This window comes from Vombatus ursinus, unplaced genomic scaffold (assembly GCF_900497805.2).
Source record: "Vombatus ursinus unplaced genomic scaffold, bare-nosed wombat genome assembly UNPS02006874.1, whole genome shotgun sequence".
Classification (NCBI taxonomy): Eukaryota; Metazoa; Chordata; class Mammalia; order Diprotodontia; family Vombatidae; genus Vombatus; species Vombatus ursinus.
Genome location: NW_020946652.1, coordinates 9,298,201 through 9,311,160, shown reverse-complemented (window position 1 = coordinate 9,311,160; position 12,960 = coordinate 9,298,201).

Here is a 12,960-nt window from a genome sequence, read left to right as displayed (position 1 = left end):
GAAGGAAGGAAGGAAGGAAGGAAGGAAGGAAGGAAGGAAGGAAGGAAGGAAGGAAGGAAGGAAAGGGAAGGGAAGGGATGGAAAGGAAAGGGAAGGGAAGGGAAGGGAAAGGGAAGGAGATGGGGAGGGAAGAAGGAAGGAAGGAAAGAAAGAAGAGTGAGAGAAGGAGGAAGGGTTGTCTCTGGCTGGACCAGCTCTTCCCATCCCTGTGTGTTTTGTAAATGCATTTAGTGGTCAAGCGCTGGTTTTAAATATTAATACTGTTCTTTCCTTCAGAGACACAGTATCTCATATGTGTCAAATGGAGATGACGCATTTGTCCTTGCAACATGAAAGCTTGACAGATCCTGTTCATTGTAGCCAGTCTGTTCAGCAGCCTGAGGGTCAGGGCATCTGGGAGGCTCTGTTTCTGCTGTCTGCGAGGTTGTCGTTGGGAGCTATAGGAAATTATCTTTTCTAATATTCCTGATGATCTGGGTTTTCTTTACCATGAATGCCCTAGAAACCTCTCCCCCCTAGAAATTCACTCTTCCCTTGGACTGCTCACATTTGGAAGTACCCTCTGCTCCTCTGGCCTTCTTGGACTAGCTGGTTCCTCCCAGAACCTCCATTGTAAAGAGGATGCCCAGTCCAGCCATGTCTTTATTCTTCTCCAGGCTGCACTTCTTACTTATATGACTTTCTCTACCATGCCCCATGTAAGGTTCCCCCTCCATTTCCCACCTCCTATATTTTATATAATGCATTTCTCTATTAGAATATAAACTCCTTGAGGGCAGGGGCTGACTCTCTGCTTTTATTCATATTCTTAGAGCTTAGCACATTGTTGTTGTTCAGTCATTCAATGATATCCAACCCTTCATGACCTCATGGACCATAGCATGCCAATGCTGTCCATGGGGTTTTCTTAGCAAAGATACTGGAGTGGTTTGTCATTTTCTTTTCCAGTGGATTAATGCAAACAGAGATTAAGTGACTTGCCCAGGGTCGCACAGCTAGTAAGTGTCTGAGGCCAAATTTGAATTCAGGTCTTCCTTATTCCAGGCCCAGTATTCTAACCACTGAGTCAGCCAGCTGCCTCTAATGCACATAGTAAGTACTTAATAAAGGCTTGTTGGCTTCCGAAACATTGGATTTTGCTGCAAATACATGCACACACAGAGCTAGTTATGCCCTTTCCTCTGTCTTAGAGATATGAAAGAGAATGAAGAGACAATAAATAAAAAGCAACCAATTCATCAGTCAATGAGTATTTATTAAGCACCTACTATATGGCAGGCGCTGTGGTAAGACTCCAAGAACACAAAGAATGAAGCATTCTCTATTCAGAATGAGCTGCCATTCCAGCACAGGAGACAACAAGGACGTATATGTACAGGATAAACAGAAAGATAATAAATGCCCAAAGTAATCACACACAAGGTAATGAGGGAGGGCACAAGGGTTTGGGGGGATCAGGGAAGCCTTAGGTGTAGGAGGGAGAGCCTGAGCTGGTTCTCAGAGGAAGAGAAGGACTGATGAGACAGGTGTGAGGAGGCAGTACATGCTAAACATTCCAGGAAGATGGGACAGCCCAGGCAAAGGCGGGGAGGATGGAGAGGGAGGAAAAGGGAGGTCAATCTGGTGGATTCCAGTGTGCAGGGAGACAAGTAGTATTCAATGAAACTGGAAAGGTGAGTCAGGGCCAGGTGTGAAGAGCTCCAACAGCGAAACAGGGGTTAGGTGAGAGGGAGCCACTGGAGCTGGTTGTGTAGGGGAGTCACACGATCAAATATTGGCTTAAGGAAAAATCATTTCAGTAGCTGTGAGTTCAATGGATTGGAACGGGGAGAAATGAGTCAGGGAGACCTATCAGGAAACCACTGCAGTGACCTAGGAAAAGACTGATGAAGGCCTGAGCTAAGGAGGTGGCTGTGTAAGAGGGGAGGAGGGTCTGGGTTACAGAGATGTTATGGAGGTAGAAATGACAAGGTTTGTCAACTGCCTGGATCTGTGAGGAGACCCAAACAGAGAGAGAAGGGAAGATGGGGAAGGGAGAGAGGAAAAGAAGGGAGGGAGAGAGAGAAAGAGAGACAGAGACAGAGAGACAAAGGAGAGAGAGAAAAAAGAGAGGGAGAGAGAGAGAGAGAGAGGAGGGAGAGAAGGGAAGATGAGGAAGGGAGAGAGGAAAAGAAGGGAGGGAGGGCAAGACAGACAGACAGAGACAGAGACAGAGAGAGAGAGAGAGAGAGAGAGAGAGAGAGAACCCGTTGGTTCTTCATGCTCACTCTCTCAAACCTGGTGCTGTCTATGGTGCTGAAAACATCATGGGCCCCATTGTGGGGCACTCATGCTTTGGAAAAGCTCAGCTTATGTTCAGACCAATCCAGCAATACAAGCATGTGTGGGAACCATTAGAATCATGTAGAACTAACTCCTTTGCACGACACGGTTGGTTTTCTACCAGAGTTCAAAGGTCAGTTTCCATAACCAATTGAAAGTATTCAAACTTGGAGGTTTCTTAGTGCTGCCTTGGGGCAGCAAAGGGGGAGTTCTCCCCTCTTAGACTGTGGGGACTACTTTGATGTCCCACATCTTCAAAAACATCATTAAAAGGATGATTCAGAACACTTAGAAAGGGAAGTTGTGGTCACAGAGGGTCAGCATGGCTTCAGCAAGAAGAAGCCAAGCCAGGCTAACCTCATCTCCTTTTCTAGCCATTACTTGACAAACATCAAGGAATCACAGAATCTCAGAGCTAGAAGGGACTTTGTTGTTGTTCAGCCATTTTTCAGTCGTATCTTACTCTCTGTGTCCCCATTGGGGATTTTCTTGGCAGAGATACTGGAATGGTTTGCCATTTTCTTCTCCAGCTCATTTGACAGATGAGGAAACTGAGGCAAACAGGGTCACACAGCTAGTAAGTGTCTGAGGCCAGATTTGAACTCAGAAAGATGAGTCTTCCTGACTCCAGGCCCTGTGCTCTATCCATTTCACTACCTAGCTTCCAATGAGGGACTTGAGAGGCCTAAAATCCAATCCGCGCCCAGCCAAGCATCTTCTTTATATTACACAGGACAATGTCTCCTTGTTAGGAGGTTTATCTCCTAAATGTGACACTATTTCCCTTTGTTTCTCCTCTGGGGCTGAGCAGAACAAGGGTCATCCCTCTTCCACGTAACAGTCCTTCAGGTATTTGAAGGCCACTATAGTGTCCCCCAGAGTTTTCTGCTTTCCAAGCTAAACACTCCTATTCTTCCACCCCCTCCTTTTACATGAACTCCTGGCTGCTCCTCTCTGCATGCTCTTCAGCTTCTCTGTGCCCTTCCTAAAATGCAGGGTCCAGAATTGAATGTGGTGCTCCAGTGTAGTCTGACCAGGACAGAGATAACTGGTGATGTGGAGGTAATGGTCAGGATGGTCAAGAATGACTTGAGGTCAGTGGGAGGGCCCAGCAGACTCTCCTAGAATCCAAAGGCTCAAAATGCTCCAGTTCTCAAGGCAGAGTAGGGGAGTCACCAGCTCCTCCCCACACCCCTCTGCCTTCTGGTCTGCTCTGCTTCTGGGGTTGATGTGTCCATCTCCTCAGCTCCGTTTGCCTGCCTCTCCCTAAGTATTTCCATCAGCCTGTACTGAGGATCCTACCTCTCCCATTCACTCTGCTCTGCCCTCCCAGAGAGACCCAGAAATTCAGCACATACGGTGGGCCGAGCTTTAGAGAGGAAAATGTTCCCAACTTTTCTCCTAAGCTAAAGAAGCCCGCCCCCAGAAGCTGAACCCTGCTTACAGCTGCAGCTCAGAGCCAATGCTATTCAGCCAGCACTAACTCTGTTTGGCTTCAATATTTCAGGACTTAATGGTCACGTGTGCCACAGAGCTACATTGTCTCCTACTGTAAGCTGCGAGTCGAGTTTGGTATTTTGCTTGTGTATCTCTCTGTAGAGATAAGGCAATTAATGTCATTATTAGGGGGCTAATGAAGCTGGGAACAGTGTCTCCAAGTCCACTGGGATGGAGGCTGGTCCAGTGGGTGACTGTGTTTGCCTGCTCAGATTTCTCCTCCTTCAGGACTAGGATTCCAGTCAGTAGCAAAACCACCACAGGTTGACCTTGTTCTCTCTGTTGAACTTTCCAGGAGTCAGCCTCCCCCTACAGAAGTAGGGGGTGTATCCTTGGCACCCAATGCGGGATGGCCTTCACTGTTGGGAGGGCCTTAAGATGGAGGGCCAGAGGTTGCAGCTACCAAGGCAGAGAGCCAAAGATTTTCCTCTTCCTTGTCCCAGCCTGCCAGAGGTCTAATAATAGACCTGCAAGAGCAAAACTTGGGGGCCTATCCCAAACCCCACAGCCCAGTTTGCATCTCTGCTTGAGATGACCCAGAGGGCTAGTCCAACCTTGTATCCATTGGCCTTTTCTTGGTGGCCATTGTTCAGAGACTATCTGCCTTGTCATTTCTCTCCAAGGACCCTGAGACCCCACCATCTGCCTTATTGTTTTGCAGACTGGACCCTATGGACCACAAAACCTTACCATCATCACCACTGCTCAGTTCTGTGGACCATGAGGTCTTCCCATCTGCCCAGAAGCTGAGCTTTCCAGCATGTAGCATTGCCCCTCTTAGAATGTAAGCTCCCTCAGTAAGATTTGGGGTTAGTGCTTGGAACAGAGTAAGTAAATAACAGGTATTTTCCATTCTGCATGGTCTAACTGTTGGAAGTAGAGGAAGTTACAGAAAAGTGGGATCCATCTTGTCCTGCAGCCTTTGTCCTATTTGTATCTATTATCTGTATCACTCCTGTATAGCCCTTGCCTTTGGCCCTGGCAATACCCTTTGAAAAGTCACCCTGGCACCCAGACCTCATACACTTGTGGACAAAAGTCCCAGATTTGCACCTAGCTGCCTGAGTGACCTTGGGCAAGTCACCTCATTTCTATGGGCTCCAGTTTTCCTCTCTTTTAAATCAGATGGTTGGATTCAATGGCCTCTGAGATTCCTTTTAGCTCTAAATGGAGGATTCTATAAGAGATGTTGATCAGGGCAGATACTAGAGCCTGGCCTTTAACGGCGGCACAGGGCTGTGAGGCAGGTCTAAGGGAAGCTCAGTCACTTTGGGATCTCAGCAGCAAATGCAGGACCAAAGAAAGCCCTTGCTGGGGAGGGGGCAATGGAAAGAGGGGAATCAGAGGATTTACAGCTGGAAGGTTCTCCAGAGGGGCTCTAATCTTTGACCTCTGTTATGCAGGTGAAGAGAGGGTCTTGCCAAGATCACAGAGCAGAGAAAGCTCATCTCTCCCCTTCAATTCCTGCCTAGAGCCAGGGAATGAGGAGAGGTTGGGTACCATCTTCCTGTCCTCTGTTCTAGGACTACCCTTTCATCTGGGGCACTGGAGATAGCCAGCCACCTGTCTAGCCTTAGTAATTGATCTTTTGATCAGTTCATCCACCATAAGCACACACCAGGTGCCAGGCACTGTGCTAGGTAATGGAGATACAGAGACCAAAGTTAAACTTTCAAGGGACTAACTTTCCTGGTGTCATGGTAGATACTTAGCACCTCCTCTCCCAGGATATATGTAAATTTACAGCGTAATTTGGGGGAGGCAATTGAGTCGGAGATGTAGAACTAACCTATTCAGACACACCCTGGATTAGAGATGGGGAAGCTCTTCCTCAGTGCAGCCTGCAGTCTGGACTCTTGGTTCCCACACTCCTGAGCTCTCCCCCCACCCCAGAGAGCTAAGAGAAGCAAGCTTCTTCCCATTCCCTGGGTGATGGGAGGTTTCCCATCCATGTGGCCCCCAGAGAAATCTGCTTTTATTTGCAGATGGTGAGAAGCCAAGAGGTTTTATGATCTGGGCAGATGTGGTCCATGTAACCTCTGAATCATCCTTATCTCAGTTCCCACTTTCATGAATGAGTTGAGTTCCTAGAGAGACAATGGCTAAACCTCCTCCTCATACTTCTGGGGCACCCTGATGGAGGCAGTAGGGCAGCTTTCTCTAATGTCATTGAACCCTGACTGGTGCACTCCTGCCACCAGACTATCAGTTTAGAAAAGAGTGTTTACTAAGGCAGGACCAAAAGATGGTGCCCACAATGGTCTGTGACACTCTCCCACCAGTACCTGGTGTTGATGAAAATGTGGGCCTAGGTTAGCGTGCACATGTGTCAAAGTGGAACCTCACAGCTCCTGGCTGCTAGAAGCTCTTTCCTCCCTTCCATGGGCTGATCAAGAATAGCCCCTTAGATACAGGGGGTTACTCTTTGCTGGGCCCCTTGTAAAGCCATGAGTCCAGCCTGTCCTTGGCTCCTGATGATGCTGGCCATGCCACCAAATGATCCCCAGGGATCCTATTTAGAACCCATATTGCAAGACGTAGAGTCCAACATCCTCTGGACCCTTCAGAACTGGAAATCCTCCTCTGGCCAAGATGAAGGAGGAGGAATCAGGGGCCTCTCCTTCTCCTCCAGGCTGTTCCTGGAGGTTCAGTTAAAACTCAACACTCACTCTGATTTCTGGAATTTACTCCTTTCTCAATTCAATTAACAATTTATAAACTGTTACTGGTTTGTAAGCAACTTTTGGAACTTAATCTAAGGCCCTTTGATTGATTGATTGATATGTGTTTTCACCTCTTAAGGTCTCAGAGATAAAATGGGGATGGGGTAGTTTCTACTCTGTTCTTACACAGGCAAAACCTCCAAATAATGACCTGGACCAGTACTTGAAGCTGACTGAGCAGACCCGAGTGTGTTGGAATCCTTTTAATGGAGCTGCAGAGAGATGTTTCTGATTTCTGCTCAACCTGTGAGCCCCTTCTCCTGACATTAAGACCCAGAACATGAGCACAGAGATGTGAGGCCACAGTAAAAGCTGAATCTTTTTACAGAGCTCTGAGAACAGGAAGGGCAGGCAGGGCAGAGTAGGAAAGCCACAATGGAAGGAAATGATGGGGGGAGGGAACAAGAGGGCAGAGGAGGGAGCTACTTAACCTGGAAATTTGCCTCCCCCTCGGACTGGTGGTGACACTGGATCAGATGTTTTGCACTTGGTGGGCCTCCCCAAAGGGGCCTTAAGTCTCTCCAGATAAGTGGGGTGAGGTTTCATGGAGCCTGGACAGGAGGGGTAGCTTCCTATCCCTTGGGATCACCCAGGAAATCCTATTGACTCTGAATGGAATAAGGCATAAAGTCTGAAATGAGACAATGAGACGGTTCCCCTACCACCCTCCCCAGCCCTTGAGAATCAGCTCCAGAGCTTTATCTAAGGCCTTGCTCATCCCCCATTGGGACTGGCTCACTTCTATGGGTAAGAGGATTAGTGGCAGGGACTGGAGTGGAGGAAACCATGAAAAACCCAAACGAGTCAGTCATCTTGGAAACAGACAGGTAATGTGTGCCCAGAGTAGGATTGCTCATCTTTATAAAACCCTAATCCCTCATGGCCATCGTGCAATTGCACTTAAACAGAACCATATGTATGGGAAGTCACTGAGCCATCCAGACCCTGTGGCCGGGGGCTGCATAGCCCAAGAAAGGGAAGGCAGAAGAAAAGTCCTACAGAAATGAAAATATTCATGGCAACATTTCGTAGTAACAAACTCATTTTGTTGACTTCTTTTTGTTCCCTTGCCAAGCCCAGCTCATTCAGTTCCATTCAATAAGCATTTATTAAGTGCCTACTATGTGCCAGGAACTGTGATAAATGCTTGGGATACAGATAAGGAAAAGAGACAGTCCCTGCCCTCAAGGAGCTTCTAATCTCATAAGGGAAGACAATAGACAAAAGAAGGCTTTAAAAAAGGAGTAGGAGTACAAGCAGTACTCAGTTCAGGAGTGTGTCATTCAGTGGAGCTAAGCCAAGAGGAGCAGCTGGTGGAAATGGAGTTACCATGAAGGTTGTGAGCCCTCTCTCTACAAAGGATAGCTTTGGGAGGAGTCAGAGCTGAGAGGCAACTGAATGTGATTTGAGAAGCTGTAGAGTATTCAGATCTTAGTCATTCTTCATGGTGATGAGACTTCAAGGGAATCAGCTCATGGAGGAGCTTGTTTCATGCATGTTGTTTCATGGAGTGGAAGCCAAGCAGAGCTTCCAATGGACAATGGAGTTCATCCAAAACCTTAGTATGCCTGGCCCTGTTTTCCCAGGCCCTTCTGGTTTGTAAGCCCTCTGTAGTTCTGCTCTGCCACCATCCCCATTGCTTCCTGCTTTCCTTCTTTTTTCCCTTACCTCATCAATACTTTATCATCTCCTTACAACATTGAGCAACACATTTACCTTCTTGTTCTTTGTCTTGCCAACTTGTCTTACCTGCCCATCTCACCATCTTTTCTTTCCTTCTCCCCAGTCACTTTTCTCTTTCCTTCTTGAGTCCTTCTCTTTCCCTTCATGCTCCTCCTCCTCCTTCTGTCTCCCTTCGTTCTTTGGACATTTTGCTTTAATCTTCCTCCTGCTTCCCCTTCCTTCCCTCCTTCAACATCCCAAGTCCTCTCAACTTTCCTTTCCCAAAATTCAATCTCTGGTGCATCTTCCAATCACTTTTCCTAAGTTAAGGGGGAAATGGGATAAATAGAAAGCATTAGAACTCAAGAAACATCTTTTGATCGGTGACAGGTAAAGAAGTTAATTAAGCCAGACCAGAAGGCATCATTATGACAAGGTCAACTTAGACAGATCTGGAAAGAGTCTCTGGCATGTTGGATAGATCCCTTTGATGGTGGATATGTCTGGGGTGACCCAAGGATGGCTACCAAAATCCTCTGATTCATGAAAAGACCCAGAATTTTTTGCTGTTTGTGGAAGTATCCACATCCATGAATTTTTGGTGTATTCTGTGGCTCATCCATATTCTGAATGGTTAGAGTTGTGGGTGGTGGAGACAGACAGACAGACAGTTTGTATGTGGTCCTGGCAACATCCTGGGTTAGGGACATAGAACCCAACTTGAAAGATGCCAGAGAGGCCATTCCACCTACTTGATGTGCCTGCTTTCTCCTTATTTGACATCAACACTCTCACCACCATCATGGAGCTAATGATGAGCTAAAGAGAACATTGAGCTTGAAGCCAGAACGCCTGAGTTTAGTCTTTGGCTCTGTCACTGGATTCTTATTTAAAATTAATAATAATAATGATAATTCTATGTAGAAATCAAAGGTTTTCAAAGGGCAAACCCATCCACAGATAAATCATTCAACATCCCTGGGCCTCAGTTTCCTCACTACAAAATGGATATAATGCAACATGCCCTAGGGGTAGTGTGGTATGGTGGATAAGGTCATAGGTTTAGAGTCAAGGAGGCATGGGTTCAAGCCCAAGCCTGGCTGTTTGACCAGCATATGCCACCACCACCATCATCATAACAAGAAAAAGGGATGAGAAGTTCAATAGAGCTTCTCAGAATCCAGTAGAAGGGGAAGCCTTGCAGAATGACCAGACCTCACTTGGAGGAGCAGCAGGCCAAGACTGGCAATAGGCATGTGCAAATGGATTTCTCAAGTGAAAACCAAAGAGATTTACTTTGAGGTGGAGCCTAGGAAGAAACCATCATCCAAACGTGTCATAGAAAGGCCTTCTATGGGTGACATGCATAACAATTCAACTGATATGTTGATGATGAGACACTAAAGAAGTCATTGAGTCATATATATTTGTTTGCAGAAATAGAGGAACTTATGATGGCAGTACAAGACCAAGTCACTGTCACTAGAAATTATGGAAGGGTTGTACCAAAGGAATCTAGATTCACTGATCAACACATATTATGCAAGGGAATGATAATAACTATACAAAATGTCACAAGCAACAAAAAATCAGCACTTCCCAAGGACCAAGAAAACATAATTGGGTGGGCAGAATTACACACTGGAAGCTCACAGTCTTTCATAAACTAACGAATAAGAGGTCCCCATACTATAACAGATCCCCAAATATCCTTGAGAATTCAGCAAATAACTGTACTGGGTCCAGAGAATGATCACAGCTAGACTTGTTGCCTACAATCACTCAGATATAACGTGTATTCATGAAGATTTAAGGTCAGTGTTTTTCACACTGAATGTTTATAATATCCCAAATAAGTGGAATGAAAAACTTTCAAAATATAGACACTTGGAAGAAATAAAAATAGCCTGGAAAGAGGATGAGGTTTATATCATCCCATCATCCTCTCTGCTCCAAGAGTTGCCTCAAAGATTCTTTCAATGGCTCTACAGCAGGTAGGCTTAAATCCCAATACTTTGTTGGATCCCAAGATCAGTCATTTCCCCACCATCACAGTAATTCAGCAAACATTAACCATGAAGGACCAATGGTAGGATGGTGGCTTGTCCCAGGCATATTTCCATTTGATCACCATTAGATACAAGATGAGAAGAATGAAGATGATGGTTGTGATAATGATGATGACAACTATTGTTTAAGTAGCATGTAAGATTTGCAAATAGTCTATGAGACCAAGGGAAAATCATTCACCTTCTCTAGGACTCAGACTCCTGATGTGTAAATGCAGATAATAGCACTTGCTCTGTGAACCACATAGAATCTGCGTGGGAATGAGGTCTGAAAATGCCCTACTGCAGAGTCCTCTGGAGATGTGAGCTAATGCTATTCTTTTCCAAGGTGAATACACAATGTGACAGTCATCCCTTGGGGAAAGTCCCCCTGCTGCAGAGGACTTCCCAAGGTACAGGGAGGGAGCATAGCCCTGAAGGGAGAAGCGAGCAAACAAACCCCACACCAACTCCTCCTGGGATGGCTCTGCATGCTTGTGGGGATGAGTGTTCTCTCCTCCCCCACTTTCCTGGGCTACAAAGAGTATGCAGTGCATGCATTAAGCCCACATAAGAAGCAAGGCTGCTGTGATGCTTTAAATGACTCTTAACAATAAGAGACCCCCATCCTAATAGCATTACCACACCCCAGGGGGTGCTTCTATCCCATTATACATCATGCCTGGCTGGGTCTCCATTTGTCACTGAGTACAAGGCATGTGGTAATAGTCCTGTAAAACATGCCCTGGTGGGTCTTAATGTTTATTTAATGACACCTGCTACTTCAGTGCCCATAAAGGAAAGCAAAATGGGATGGAAGAGCATCTTAGGGCTGGAAAAAGAAAAGTTCTCTGAGTGATAGGTCATTTCCAGGTACATTTCAGTCACTGACTGTGTACTTCTGATGATCACAAAGCAAGGAGGCATTACATGCCTGGCATTTCATAACGTTGGCCCCAAGTTTCTGGTTTAATCTTGGCTCCTCCTGTGGTTACAGTTCTACTCAAGGCAAGACACTCAGATTCACAGAACCTCAGCGTGGGCAGGGACATCGGACATCTAGTCCAATCCATCTTTGAACCAGGAACCTAGCAAAAGACCAGCTAGCCTCTTCCTGAATACCTCAGGTGAACAGGAATCCAGGCAAGGCACCATATAATGCAGCTCATTCCCACTTTGGGGAAAATGGTAAAGCCTCATGTTAAAAATTAAAACCTTAGAGACACAAGTGGTGTTTTCCTGAACAGTGGATTCAGAAGAGAGAAGGGCAGACTTGGGAAGTGAACAGGGGATTAACAAGATGTTGTTTGAGAATGGGATCTGGATTTCTGGGACTATGGCCTAAAATACAGGAAGAAAAATCTCTACCTAGTGACAGAGTACAACTATCAAGGGCAAGTGTGGACTTGCTTGAAGTTATATTAACCTAATCCAAAGGGCTCTCAACTGAAAGGAAGAGAAGGGAGAAAAATTCTATCAATATTCATGAATATCATGCAATAACGATAGAGATTAACAACAATGTAGAAGAAGAAGAAAGAAGAAAGAAGAAGGAGAAGGAGAAGGAGAAGGAGAAGGAGAAGGAGAAGGAGAAGAAGGAGAAGTCTAGCAACTGAGATGGCAAGAGGTTCACAGGAGACAAAATCCAGGACAGGAGACAGGAGTAGTGTGCATGGACTCTGATGTCTCCACACAAATACAGAAAGTGTGGTGGACAAGCAGCATGAGCTCAGGTCCCAATGCAATAAGGCAGATGGACGAGACAGGTCTCATATGACTGGAAAAAATGGGATCTCTGACTAGAACACAGCTCTGGAAGCTCTGAATATTAGAATTTTTTCCTTACATTAAGCCCAAACCTGCCCAATTACAACCCCTACCCACTACTCATAGTTGTTTCTACTGGGGCCAAGTGGAACAAGCATCTCTCTTGAAGGCAGACCAGACCAGAACACAATGCTCCAAATGTGATCTGACAAGAACAGAGGACAAAGGGACCAATATCTTCTTTGTTTTGGATGCTGTGTTTCCCAATGCAATCTATGTAGTGTTTGCTAATTGTAATATCACATTATGGACTTATTTCAAGCTTGTGGTCCACTGAGCCCCAGATCTTTCTCAGATAAACTGCTCCCTGGCCATATCTCCTCCATCTTGTACTTTTGCTGTTGCTTCTCCCCCGAATCCAAAGTGGGATTTCTTCTCAAGGTGCTCAGAATCCTAGAACCACAGACTGACCAGAAGCCACCCAGTGCAATGCCTTTATTTTCTGTACTTATGTACACATTTCTGTAAATGTCACACAATGCTTTTTGTGGACTCCATTTCTTTATCTGGGAAAAGCTGGGCTATGAGCTGGACAGAAATAATACAGGAAGGGACACTGTGCTGTGAGCAGAGGAGCAGGGTCCTAGTTCTGTCTCTGCTGGAGCTGCAGGAAATCTCATCAAGTTATTTCATGTCCATGAGTCTCAGTCTCTGGGTTTGTAACAGAGCAGATTGGACTGCTGAGTCTAGCTGCTTTGATCTGACACGCTTCGTGAGACTTCCCGGTGGGTGGGGCCCATTCATCCAATATGCCTCTCCCCCACACACATTTCCTTCTTTCCTTCTCATTTCTTCTCTACCTCGAGTCCCCTTCTTGGGCAGGAGAGCAGGAACTGGCTCATCTTAGTGAGTGAATGGGCAGCTAGGTAGTGCAGTGGATA